The sequence below is a fragment of the Capsicum annuum genome, chromosome 6 (assembly GCF_002878395.1).
Source record: "Capsicum annuum cultivar UCD-10X-F1 chromosome 6, UCD10Xv1.1, whole genome shotgun sequence".
Taxonomy (NCBI): domain Eukaryota; kingdom Viridiplantae; phylum Streptophyta; class Magnoliopsida; order Solanales; family Solanaceae; genus Capsicum; species Capsicum annuum.
In genome coordinates, this window is record NC_061116.1 from 50,057,005 (window position 1) to 50,069,289 (window position 12,285).

A 12,285-nucleotide genomic window follows, 5' to 3' on the forward strand; every position below is an offset into this window, starting at 1 on the left:
GCTTTCATGGTAAATGTTTCTTTCTTCTATAATGATATCATTCATTTTTTCGCTCAATAATGATTTTGATTTATTGGTGTTATTTTATAGGCTTGGGTGTTTGAAGCCATTCCTTATTTGAGACAACAAGTGAACTACCAGGAATGAGTTTTCTGTCCAAGAATCTTGAGATGGTTGTCATCCAAAACTCATAAAAATACAAAATTTCTTGATCTCTTCAACCCCTCGAAGGATGTATTAAGTATAATTATAATTAATTTTTTCTTTTAATTAATGGTTTTTTTTAATGATCTAATCATCATTCTAATATATGTAATGATTTATGTTAGAATGTACATCCGTCACTAGTTCTGACCAATCGAGAGTTGAAGATGCCATTTTTTCTTACTTTACAGTCTGTGCAAACTTTATCGGATCCTAAGGTCATCGACAGAATAAAAATAAAATTGTTTGGAGCAACAACCATTACAAGAAAAATAATTTTAGAGGGTGCACTTGTTGTTGTTGATGGAGTTGTTGGTGGTGGTAGTGGTGTTGCTGTTGGTGCTAATGATGCTCTTCTTACAGTATTTAAAGCAAACCATTATGAGTATGATCATACTGGTTGTACAGATTTTGCCTCTTCCAGTGAATGTTTTGCATGCAAATGTCAAGACTGTAGGGCGAAACATAATGTAGTGATTAATGCTATTAATGCATTAACTACTTCTGTAAAGGAATTGACATCTAAGAGGGGTCTCATTCCATCAAACAAGATTTTATTTCCATCAGCTCTGTTAGAGATTAGGGCTAAGAGGAGAAGGAGAGTGATTTCTCGGGCATTATCAGGCATCCAAAAAAGCAAAATTACAACTCCTCTGTCTATGTGTTGCACTGAGCAACGTACAATGTCCAAAGAAAAGTAGCACGAGCTGAAGAAGGTGAATATATTATATGTCTTCCAACTGACAAAACAAACAGACACATATCTATTTCAACAGATGACATATCTGCTGAAAATTATCAAACAAATATATACATCTATTGCAACAGTTGACTAACCTGTTGCACCAGATACTTTATCTGGTGTAACATATGTCTATTCTATTTTAGCAAATTAAGCAGCTCTTCGTACAGCTTTTATTTATACCAACAGATAACCTATCTGCTGCAACAGATGATTTATCTATTACAACAGATGGTTCATCCATTGGTAAGTATCACACAGGGTCTTCCTCATGTAGAAATTTATCCTAATAGTTGATTCATTGTTGCAACAGAAATATAATATGTTTGGGATAATTTAAAACGAGAGGAAGAACTGTTTGATTTGCTAGAAAAAATGAGTTATCCTTTTCCATTTTGTTGTATCAACATGATTAGCATTGCCCAATTCTGTCTTTCCAGGTGGATGTAGAAGAAGCTACTGCTAAACAGCATTGACAATATGTTACTCTTTTTATGGAAATACGAAGAACAGAAAGCGCAGAAACCATATGCAAGCGACAATGAAGATCCACGAAGAGCAAAGCCAAATTTCATAGCACCGGATGAAGAACAACTTGTCTATACTGAGCATATTTGAGCCTGTCAAAGCAATCCTTGGAAGTATACTTAAATTATTGTTGATGTATTTGTTGAGATCTGTACCCATAATAATTTTTTAAATTTTATTTATTCGTTGACTTATTTCAGCTAATTTATGAAGGCTTCAATTTATTTTATTTTATCTATGAATTTTATTTATTCCTTAGATTTACAACAACAAACCCAGTGCATTTCCACATAGTGAGGTCTGGTTATTCCATAGATTTGAACTTATTAATTGAAAAGGAATAATAGATTCAAATATTGCAACAGATAATGTATCTGTTGCAACAGATGATACATCTATTGGAAAATTTGAACAGATTTAGACATATAATGCAACAGGTAGATGATCTATTGGAATTTATCAAACAGGTCTTCCCACTGTTGCAACAGATGGACTTTAGATAAAAACATCAAGATAATGCAACAGATGACACATCTATTAAAAAAAAGAACAGATTTAGACATATGTTGCAACAGATGTACTTTATCTGTTGTAACAGACAACACATCTATTGGAATAATCAAACAGATATATACATATGTTGCAACAGGTAGGTTATCTGTTGAAATTTATCAAACATGTCTTTCCACTGTTGCAACAGATGGACTTTAGATAAAAACATCAAGATAAAGCAACAGATGACCAACCTATTGCAACAGATAAACTATATGTCAGAACAGGTAGGATAATTGTTACAACGGATGGAGAATCTGTTGCATTATAAAAATTTAACTTTTGTTGGACATAAAAAATTGCCACTATGTTTTAAAAGGTTAAAGTGAATTAAAATAAAAAAGGCGCAATCCATCGACGGTGTTCAGTTCAAACACCTAAAATAAAATAGGCATCAAGTAGACATGTTCATTTTAAAGACGTAAAATAAAATAGGCATCAAACGTGTTAGTGTCAGTCCTGGTACATTTCGGTGACTTGCCATCACTTGGCCCCCAATGGTCATTTTTCCCCCATTGTCTTATCTATTCATCTTCCTCCTAAAATTTAACCCTAAATTTTCAAATCTTCTTCTTCATCGTCATCTTCTTTTATCTATCCAAATTATTCAAATTATTACTTTTATTTTTTCTAACTGGCCTTGACAATGTCGAGCGCATCTTTCACTGTTTTTTGTGATAAAGCTTTTCGATATTGTAAGTGCGGTCATGAAGCTCTGTTAAAGACTTCTTAGACTCAACAAAATCTGGGTCGTAGGTTTTTTACTTGTAAGATTTCAAAGGTAATATTTTTTATTTAATTAATTGATTAATTATTGACTTATAATTATTTTGTAATTGTGTTCTCTTTTTTATAAAAATTGAGTGGATGAGATTACTTTGATTGGTATATAGAATGATACCCTTCACAAGCAAATCGTGTAATCTGGAGTTCGTTGAACAAAGTCAAGGTTTCTGAAGAGAAACAAAATCGAGCAAGAAGATACTACATTGTTGTTGTTATTGCTACTGGTTTGGTGTTGTTGTGCACATGAATATTGAAGCCTAATTGATGAAATTTTTATGGAGGTGTGTGTATTTGATACTGGTTTATTGTCGACAAGCACATGGATATTCAAGAGTAACTGTTGAAAAATATCAAAAAGATTTAGGCATATGTTGTAAAATTTAGGTCATTTGTGAAAATTATCAAACAGGACTTCCCACTGTTGCAACAGATTAGACTTAGATTATTAGATTATTAGATTATTCAAATAGGTCTCCCCACTATTGCAACAGATTGACAATCTAATCTATTGCATTATAAAAACTTATTGTCACTACATGTACATGTAATAAAGTGAAGGGTGACTTGAAATTAAAAATTTCTATTTCACAGGCTCTTCTATATACACAAGCATCAAGTGTCCAGTTAGTACCCCATAAGCCCAGACCACTTGCAGGTTTTCCACAGCATTGTCGCATAGAAAAGTTGTTGGCTCGGCTATTTCTATGCCGGTCAGCAAACATTCGATGTGTGCAAGAGCGTGTGAGTCGCTTGCTTTAACGACATCATCTTTTGGAAGGATCATTCCCTTGTTTTGATTCATCAGTTTTCTCTTTCTCAATAAGATAGGCAACAGCACCATCAGTGGCTCCATGAGGAGAAAAATATCGAAATAATCGACGAGAGGTACGTTGGAGTCATAAATATTGATCTTTCCCTCCTCGAGTAGTATCTCAACAGCCCGATAATGCATGTCGTTCACGCTAATGACTGCAAGAATTCTTTTTGCCTCGGTCCAACTCTTGCCGTGTGGATTTGGCCTGTCCCCTCTAACATATCTTAATGTTTCTTCTTCATCCAAAACCAACGGAGAAACTAGGAAATCAAGTCCCATGCCAATGGATGACGCCTCTCTATTGAGTTGATTGTACCTATCCTTGAGCTTCTTGCAGAAGTCAAGGTCCATTATTCTATCGGCAGCGTCATAAGCTTCCCGGTATGTTAATTGCCTTTTCCTCATGAGGTAGAGAATTATGTCAACATGTTGTGAGATAAGAAGTCAATTTTTAAATAGGTTAGTAATTGTAAAGATGCAACAGATGGTCCATCTGTTGCATAGGGTTCTCTGAATTAATAATCCAACTCAATTTATGCAACAGATGGATAATAAGTTGCAACAGAACCACAACCAGTTGCACCAGTATACCCAACTGTTGCAACAGATGTGAAATCTGTTGCGTAGCTTCTTCTTCATGGGTTAGATTAGAATGGCTAGGTTAGGAAAAGTAAAATTGCCTTGTCCTCGTACGGCATACGCATATCAGTCATAGTCTAGAAGTCTTGGGGGAAAAAAGGAGGCCTGGGTAATCTGGTGCGCCTGGCTTGGCATTCTTGCCCTTTCGTAGATATCTTTTCTCTTTGATGCCAAGTTCCGCGTATATTTCCACCTTCTTGACTGGCCCCTGAACTTCAACAGCTTTTGGAGAGGGAGGAATTGTAATTTTTTTTTATTTTCGAGCGGAGAGTACGTCTCTAATTGCTCTTTTCTTTCTCCTAACCAATGCTGTAGGAGTGTGTGGCTCCCTCACCTTCTTGGATGGTATAACATACCTCTTGGATTTGAATTCCTTGATAGCTTTAGAGATAGCCTCTACTTTTTAAAGATTTTATCCTATCTGTCCCTGCACTCATCGCATTCGCAATGAGAATACGAGGGTGAAGAAGGGTGAGAGGGGCATGTGTAAGGGCGAAAAAAGGTGTTTTCAAACATATTTATTCTTTGGTAGCAGCATCAACATGCCTGCCACCAACACAAACAACTCTACCAGAAGAAACACCCGGATCTGCCTTAGTAAAAGGTTGGTCATGAAGAGCCTCAACATTAGGCTGACCTTGCCTAACTGCTCTTCTTATGGCTGTTGCTCCAGCCAATTCCTTCTTTATTAACTCCACCGTTGGGTCTGCAATAGTATCAACATGACCAAGAGTAATATAAGAAGTCATCACCGACTCCTCCTCAGTAGGCACGATCCATGGATGCACAACCTATAAAAAAGAAAAAAAACAGATGCACTTAAATTATATAATATAATAATTTTCACAGTTGGGCTATATTTTCTTTAAAAAAAGACCCATCTGTTGCATAGTTTGTAGTATATGGTTAAAATCCGTTTGAGTCTGGTTCAGAGAAACAAAGCAACATATGGATAATCTGATAAAAAATATCAATTATCTATTGCAACAGCTGCACAAGATGGGTAATCTGTTATTCAAAAGATGATTTGTACGTCGCAACAAATAAATGATATGTTATCAGATTAAACATCTATTGCATAATTTGCAGTAGATGGTTAATATTTAGGAGTCGGGTTCAGAGAACCAAAGCCACAGATGGGTAATCTGATGCAAGATATACCCTGTCGCAATATATGTCCCATCTGGTGCATCAGATATAACATCTCATGCACCAGATATAACACCTGTTCAATATCTTTCTTATCTTTGAGTAGAATTATTTTACTTAAAGAAGACGTACTGCATCATCCGAAGGGTTAAAAAGATCAGCCTCCTTAATATTGGTGTTGCTCTTTGCAGCCAACCACCTAAATATCCTTGGATGAGAAACCTTATTTGGGTAATCCATTACCTGCTTTCGGAGAGGAGGAATGGCTTCAAATGCCCAATCCTAAAAAGTGTAAACAGGAAGCAAGCAAAAAAAATCATAATAACTATATTCACTATAAATTAATGGATGAGTAAAATTAGTGATTAATTTTACCTTGAAAGCCCAAGGAAAGCCATATAATGTGGTCCTCTTTCTCTTTCTAACTCTTCAATTCCTCCTCTTTCTCACTTTTATTTTCTTCATCACCATCTACGAACCCTTGGCCACCTCCCTCAATGTTGTTTTCACATCTCTCCTCAACTTCACTTTTCCCTAACTGAGATTATTCAGGAAGCTCCTCCGAATCCTTCTGTACTGTAGCCTTTTTTTTGAGTGGTCAAACGTTGATCCACTTTCACCTTTTTTTCTTTTGGGAAACATGTTTTACCTACAGACAAAGAAAAACAAAAATTATATTACAGTTGATGTATGCATAGATTTTAAAAAATGCATTACAAACACCACGAATACGACACACCAACAGTCACCACCACAAACACCACCAACCAATGACAACAAATAAATAAACACCACAAATACCGACACCACCACAAACACTACCAACCAATGCCACCACCGGTGCCACCACGACGACTACAAATACCACCACCACCATCCAAATATACCACGACAGTCAATGGAATACTGTGATGGAAACTAGGGATTTCTCGAGTTCTTCCTACGATTTTACCATCAAAACTCAAAATTATAAACCCATTCTCGAAGATAATACAACTAAAAGTTTTATTTTTCATCATTAACTTAAAAGCCCTTATTTTCTAGAAAAAAACAAATATAGAGCTCTTCTTGAACTCTGTTGCCTATAAAGACAAAGAAAACGACTGATACAAGCAAGAATGATGTCAAAAATAACACCTATGTGGTCATAAATGAGAAGAAAAACAATCTGTTGTGGAGTGTTGAGCAAATTTGTTGAGTAGTTATTATTTGTATGGTATTGTTGAGTAAGAATGAGAGAGAAAGAGCTAGATCTCGAGATTTGAAATAATGAAACATTTTGTATGGGTTGATTTGTAATTTGGAAAAGAATGAAAAATAGTTTTGAAAATATTAATTTGGTCCAAAATGATCTTAATTATTTTTAAAAGCATAAAATATAGTGTAATTTTTAAAATCATATAAAAACAATTGAAGTTGTAGTTGACCGAGTACTCTAAGAGGTGACCCTGTGAAAACTCACCCTTGGTCCTAGATTAATCAATTTAGGAGTCTAACATATGAACTCAATTGAAATTGTAAAAAATAAATGTTCAACATGTTACGTCAGATTTCTCATCTGTTGTAAATTATCAATCAGATTAGGTAACAACAGATTACGAATCTGATGTAAATTATCAAACAAATTAAGTCATCTATTGCGACAGATTTCCCATCTATTGTAAATTATCAAATGGATTGTCATATGTCGCACAGATTATCCATATGTTGTAACTTATCAAATAGGCGCTTCCATCTGTTGTGGCTAACCCTATGAGAACTTACCCCTAGTCCTAGATTAATCGATAGTTTACCCCATGAGAACTCACCCCTAGTCCCAGATTATTCAATCAAGGTATTAGTACCCTAGTCCTAAATTAATCAATTAACATATTAGTCTAACATATGAGGTAGTAAGAATCAGTTTGACTCAGAGTGATCAATCGTCGACTCTGATCGGGAGGAATGCAGTATCGTTTCATCATGCAATTGACAAAAGAATCAATTGAAGTTATAGTTGACCCTATGAGAACTTACATTTAATTAAGGTATTAGTCTAACATATGACTCAATTGAATTAATATAAACAAATGCTCAACCTATTGCAACAGATGTCTTTTCTGTTGGATTAAATCAAACAGATTATGTAGTCTGTTGTAATATATTACACATTTGTTGTAAACTATCAAACAGATTAAGTCATCTGTTGCAACAGATTACCCATCTGTTGTAAACTATCAAATAGATTGAGTTATATGTTGTAATAGATTACCCATCTGTTGTAAATTATCAAATAGGAGCTGTCATCTATTGTAGTTGACATTATGAGAACTCACCCCTAGTCCTAGATTAATCAATTAAGGTATTAGTTGGAAATATGAGGTAGTAAGAATTGGTTTGGCTCATCGATCGATGACTCTTGTCGAAAGGAACACAATCCCGTCTCATCATGCATTGGCCAAAAGACTCAATTGAAGTTGTAGTTGACCCTATGAGAACTCACCCCTAGTACCAGATTATTCAATTAAGGTATTAATTAAACATACGAGGTAGAGTGATCAATCGATGACTTTTATCGAGAGGAATGCAGTACCGTCTCATCATGCAATTGCCAAAAAACTCAATTGAAGTTGTAGTTGACCCTTTGTGCTCATTCACCCATCCCTAATTCCACCTAGATCAATGTAGGTACTATTATTAATCTTAACATTAATTTAATGAGAACACATTTCAACTCAGAGTGATCGATCGACAACTCGGGTCGGGATGAATGCAATACTAACACCATGCAAATGCAACAACTCAATTGGATTTGTAATTGACCCTATGAGCTCATTCATTCATCCCTCGTTCCACCTAGATCGATGTAAGTACTATTATTAATCTTAACATTAAGTTAATGAGGAGCTCATTCTTTCATCCTTAGTTCATCCTAATTTAATTGCAATGAAATCCGTTGCAATAAACAACTGAGCTGTTGGAGAATTTCAAACAGATAACAATATCTGTTGCAACAGATGACATTTCTTATTTAATTATCAAATAGACATTTTCATCTGTTATGATGGATGACTGAGGTATTAGAAATTTTCAAACAGATATTGATATCTGTTGTAACAGATGACGTTTTTTATTTAATTATCAAATGACATTTCCATTTGTTGTCACAGATGACTGAGCTGTTGGGATTTCTCAAACAGATATCTAAATCTGTTGCAACAGACTACATATCTGTTTGAAAATATTTTTGTTTTCTTTTAATTTTAAAGCAAGCTACTGTCTGAGTAGATAAAGTAGTACTACTACTAAAGGCGGTAAAAAATATTTCTTGGATAACTCAAAAATCTCATTGAGCCGTCTTGTCCTGTCTTTTCAATGTCACCCATTTTCTTCCTCGTGCCCCTCAAATTATTAGTGAATATTAATTAATGAATATTGAAACCCCTAATACTTCTTCCTTTTCATATTGACTTGGCACTCCCATCAAGAAAATATTAATTAGGGGTTTATTTTACTACCAAATTAGCCTTATTAATTATGCCTTGTAAATATAAGTTTGAATAAATACACTTTGTTTAGTCATTTAATATTAAGGGTAGTACATCTAGAAATTAGAATTATCTCATCTCTCCCCTCCTCTCCTTCAGCCCTAAATCTCTTATCTTTTTTCTTTTTATCCTCTTTAGGGTTATCACTGCCTTGTTTTCTCTCCTCTTTTTAAAAAATTTTCATTTGGATCAAAGCCGATCGATATCTATATCTTATACTCCTCGATTGAAATTGCTGTTTTGACCCTCTTTTGACATTGTATGATATGATTCACTATTGCTCTTTCATTCTCGTCTTCTTCTTGTAACTTTATTTACATCTTTTTGTTTATTTAATTACCATTTTTCCATATCATATTTATTTAAAAAATTTGAAGAAACTTTTAATTGTTGAATAAACATACCGAGAATTTCATCTGTTGGGAGAAGTTCAAAAGCCTTGTTGGCACTATCATTTTTTTCTATGTATTTTGTTTGTTTCTTTGTTGTTGATGATGTTATTGATTTTGTTGGTGGGGCTGGCATTGTTGGAAATTATAGTGTGGTGTTGTTGGTGGGTTTGGCATTGTTGGAACTTGTGGTGTGGTATGGTTCAGACGGTGGGTGCTTCTTAGCTTAAAAATAGTGGAGTCCGAACAATCAACATAAGGAGTAAGAGAAAAAAATAAAAAGTTTAAAATGAATAAGAAGAGAAGAGTTGGTTACCAAAATTTAAAAAATATGTGCTGAGTGGGAATTGAACTCAAGACCAAAAAAAATAAATAGCCTTAAACACCCATAAACAACTACTAGGCTAACCAAATAACTCTTACTATGGGTGCTCACTGCTTAGATTATATATTTTTTTTCTTTATTTTCATATACATATATAAAGTTCGATACGAGTTCAATCTGTGCTCGCGCACCCAGAGGACTCCATGTTGGTCCATCCCTTGTTGTTGACGGCGTTGGAACATAGGATGTATGCTTCTTTGTAGTTAATGACGTTGTTGGAACAAATGTTGTTGTTTTCTTTGTTGTTGATATTTTTTATTTGTTGTTTGTAGTTTATGCTGTTGTTGATGTTGCAACAGACGGAGCAACTGATGGAACAAATCAAACCACCAGCAAGGCTGCTATGTTTTCCAACAAACTCCATATCTGTTGCATCAGACTCTATATCTGATGCAACAGATACCACATCTGACGCAAACTATCTAGGATTTATGTGTTGTGTGTGTTACTTAAATAAAACTAGTGACTTTATCAATATATAAATTAAAAAAAATAGATCTAAATATAACATTTTATCTTTTTGTTGTATTTCCAAAAGAAACAGATTGGTAATCTGTTGCAAAATATATTCCACCTGTCAGATATCTTACAACATATGGACAATCTATTGCAATAGATGTATATATTAGTTTGCTTTTCCATCATCTGTGGTGTCTGTTACAACTTGCTAATCATCTGTTTATTCAATTTCATCGAGAACAATAGATTTTTCTAAACACTTCTTGGCCAAACTCAATTTTTGCTCTTGGACTGCTTCTCTTTTTTTCTTTGCATCCTTCAAGATGGCCTCCAAATTCAATTTTTACCCTCAATCCAATAGAAAAAATTTAGTTTGGTTGAAGGATGCAAAGAAAAATAGAGAAGCAAATCAAGAGCAAAAATTGAATTTGGCCAAGAAGTGTTTAGAAAAATCGATTGCTCTCGATGAAATTAAATAAATAGATGACTAGCAAGTTGCAACAGATGCCACAGCTAAAGAAAAAGCAAACTGATATATCCATATGTTGTAACAGATTATTCATATGTTGTAGGTTATCTGACAGGTGGAATATATTTTGCAACAGATTACTAATTTTTATCTTTCGAAAATACAACAAAAAGATAAAATGTTGTATTTAGATTCAATTTTTTTTTTCGAATTTACTTATTAATAAAGTCACCAGTATTATTTAAATAACACACACAACACATAAATCTTAGATAGTTTCAGCAATATTGCATCAAATCTCGGATAGTTTGCTAATTACATTTTATCCCAAAATTTTGAATTGTGATACATATGTTAAGCAGTGATACATATAGCATATGTATCACTAGTAAATATGAATTCGGGATTTTATGTAATTTTTTTAAACATTAAGGGATATTGTGTAATATGATGTCTTAAATATGGGATATGTGTAATTTTTCCTTTTAAGGGATATGAATAGTCGTGGCTTTTTGTTTGACTAAGTCCAGTCCCTTCCAATTCTCAATTATTTTATAAATAGGTCCCTACGGCCTCCTCACTCACTCTCACTCACTCTCGTTCATTCTATTATACTTACAATACTAATATGTCAGATCCAGATTCGTACAAGAAGGTTCATATCGAGTCCTTGCAGGAATTTCAAAGGCAGTTTGATGAACTCCAGAGGGATTTGGCCGACTTCTGAGCAAGGTTGAGGAGGGCCCTGCTGCTGCCGGATGAAAATTGTCAGGTTGACAATAATAATAGTAATAATAATAATAATAATAATAATAATAATAATTAGGTTATGTTTTTTCTTTCTTTTAGCGTATGTATTTCCCTTTTTTATATCCGATCTACCTATAAGGGATTCAAAAAAATCCATGTATATGTTTGGTTTGGTTTGGTCGATTTTGAATTTTTAATTCTTATTCAATATTTAATTATCATTCTATTTATTCCCTATTCAAAGCATGTCGACGGTTGGAGTTAGGGATGCGGTCATAATGAGAAATTCTCCTAAAAATGGTTCGTTAATAAATAATAAGGAACTAAATGATATTATAATCATAAAAGAAAGATTATTTAATTTAAAAAAAGTCACGACATTGGATTCATTTAATTAAAATATATATATGATGATATGATTTTTAAGAAAAAAGTTAATGAGTAGTCTAACTGTGATTTTTGTCTAAACACATTCAACAAACAAACAAAAATAAAAAACGTTTCTGATGCATCAAATTCCCTATCTGTTGCGACTTATGAATCAGCTAGAAGAAATCAAAAAAGCTCCTTAAACAGATGGTCGATTTATAGCAATAGATGGTATATCTGTTGAAACAGATGGGTTATCTAATGCAACAGATATACAATCTATTGCCATAACTCAATTAATAAAAATGGTTATTAAAGAAATGGAAAGATTAAGTCACCAACAGCTTGATTTAATTAAGTCATTTCTTTTCACATAAAAGAATAAGGAAATAAATGATACACATAATTTAAACCGTAAAAAACTCACCAGAAATATTCTTGTTTTTAAATCTTGTTTATTAATTTATATAATTAAAAAGTCAAAAAATTTGGATGTCATGAAGATAATTTTTTTTTAAAAGAT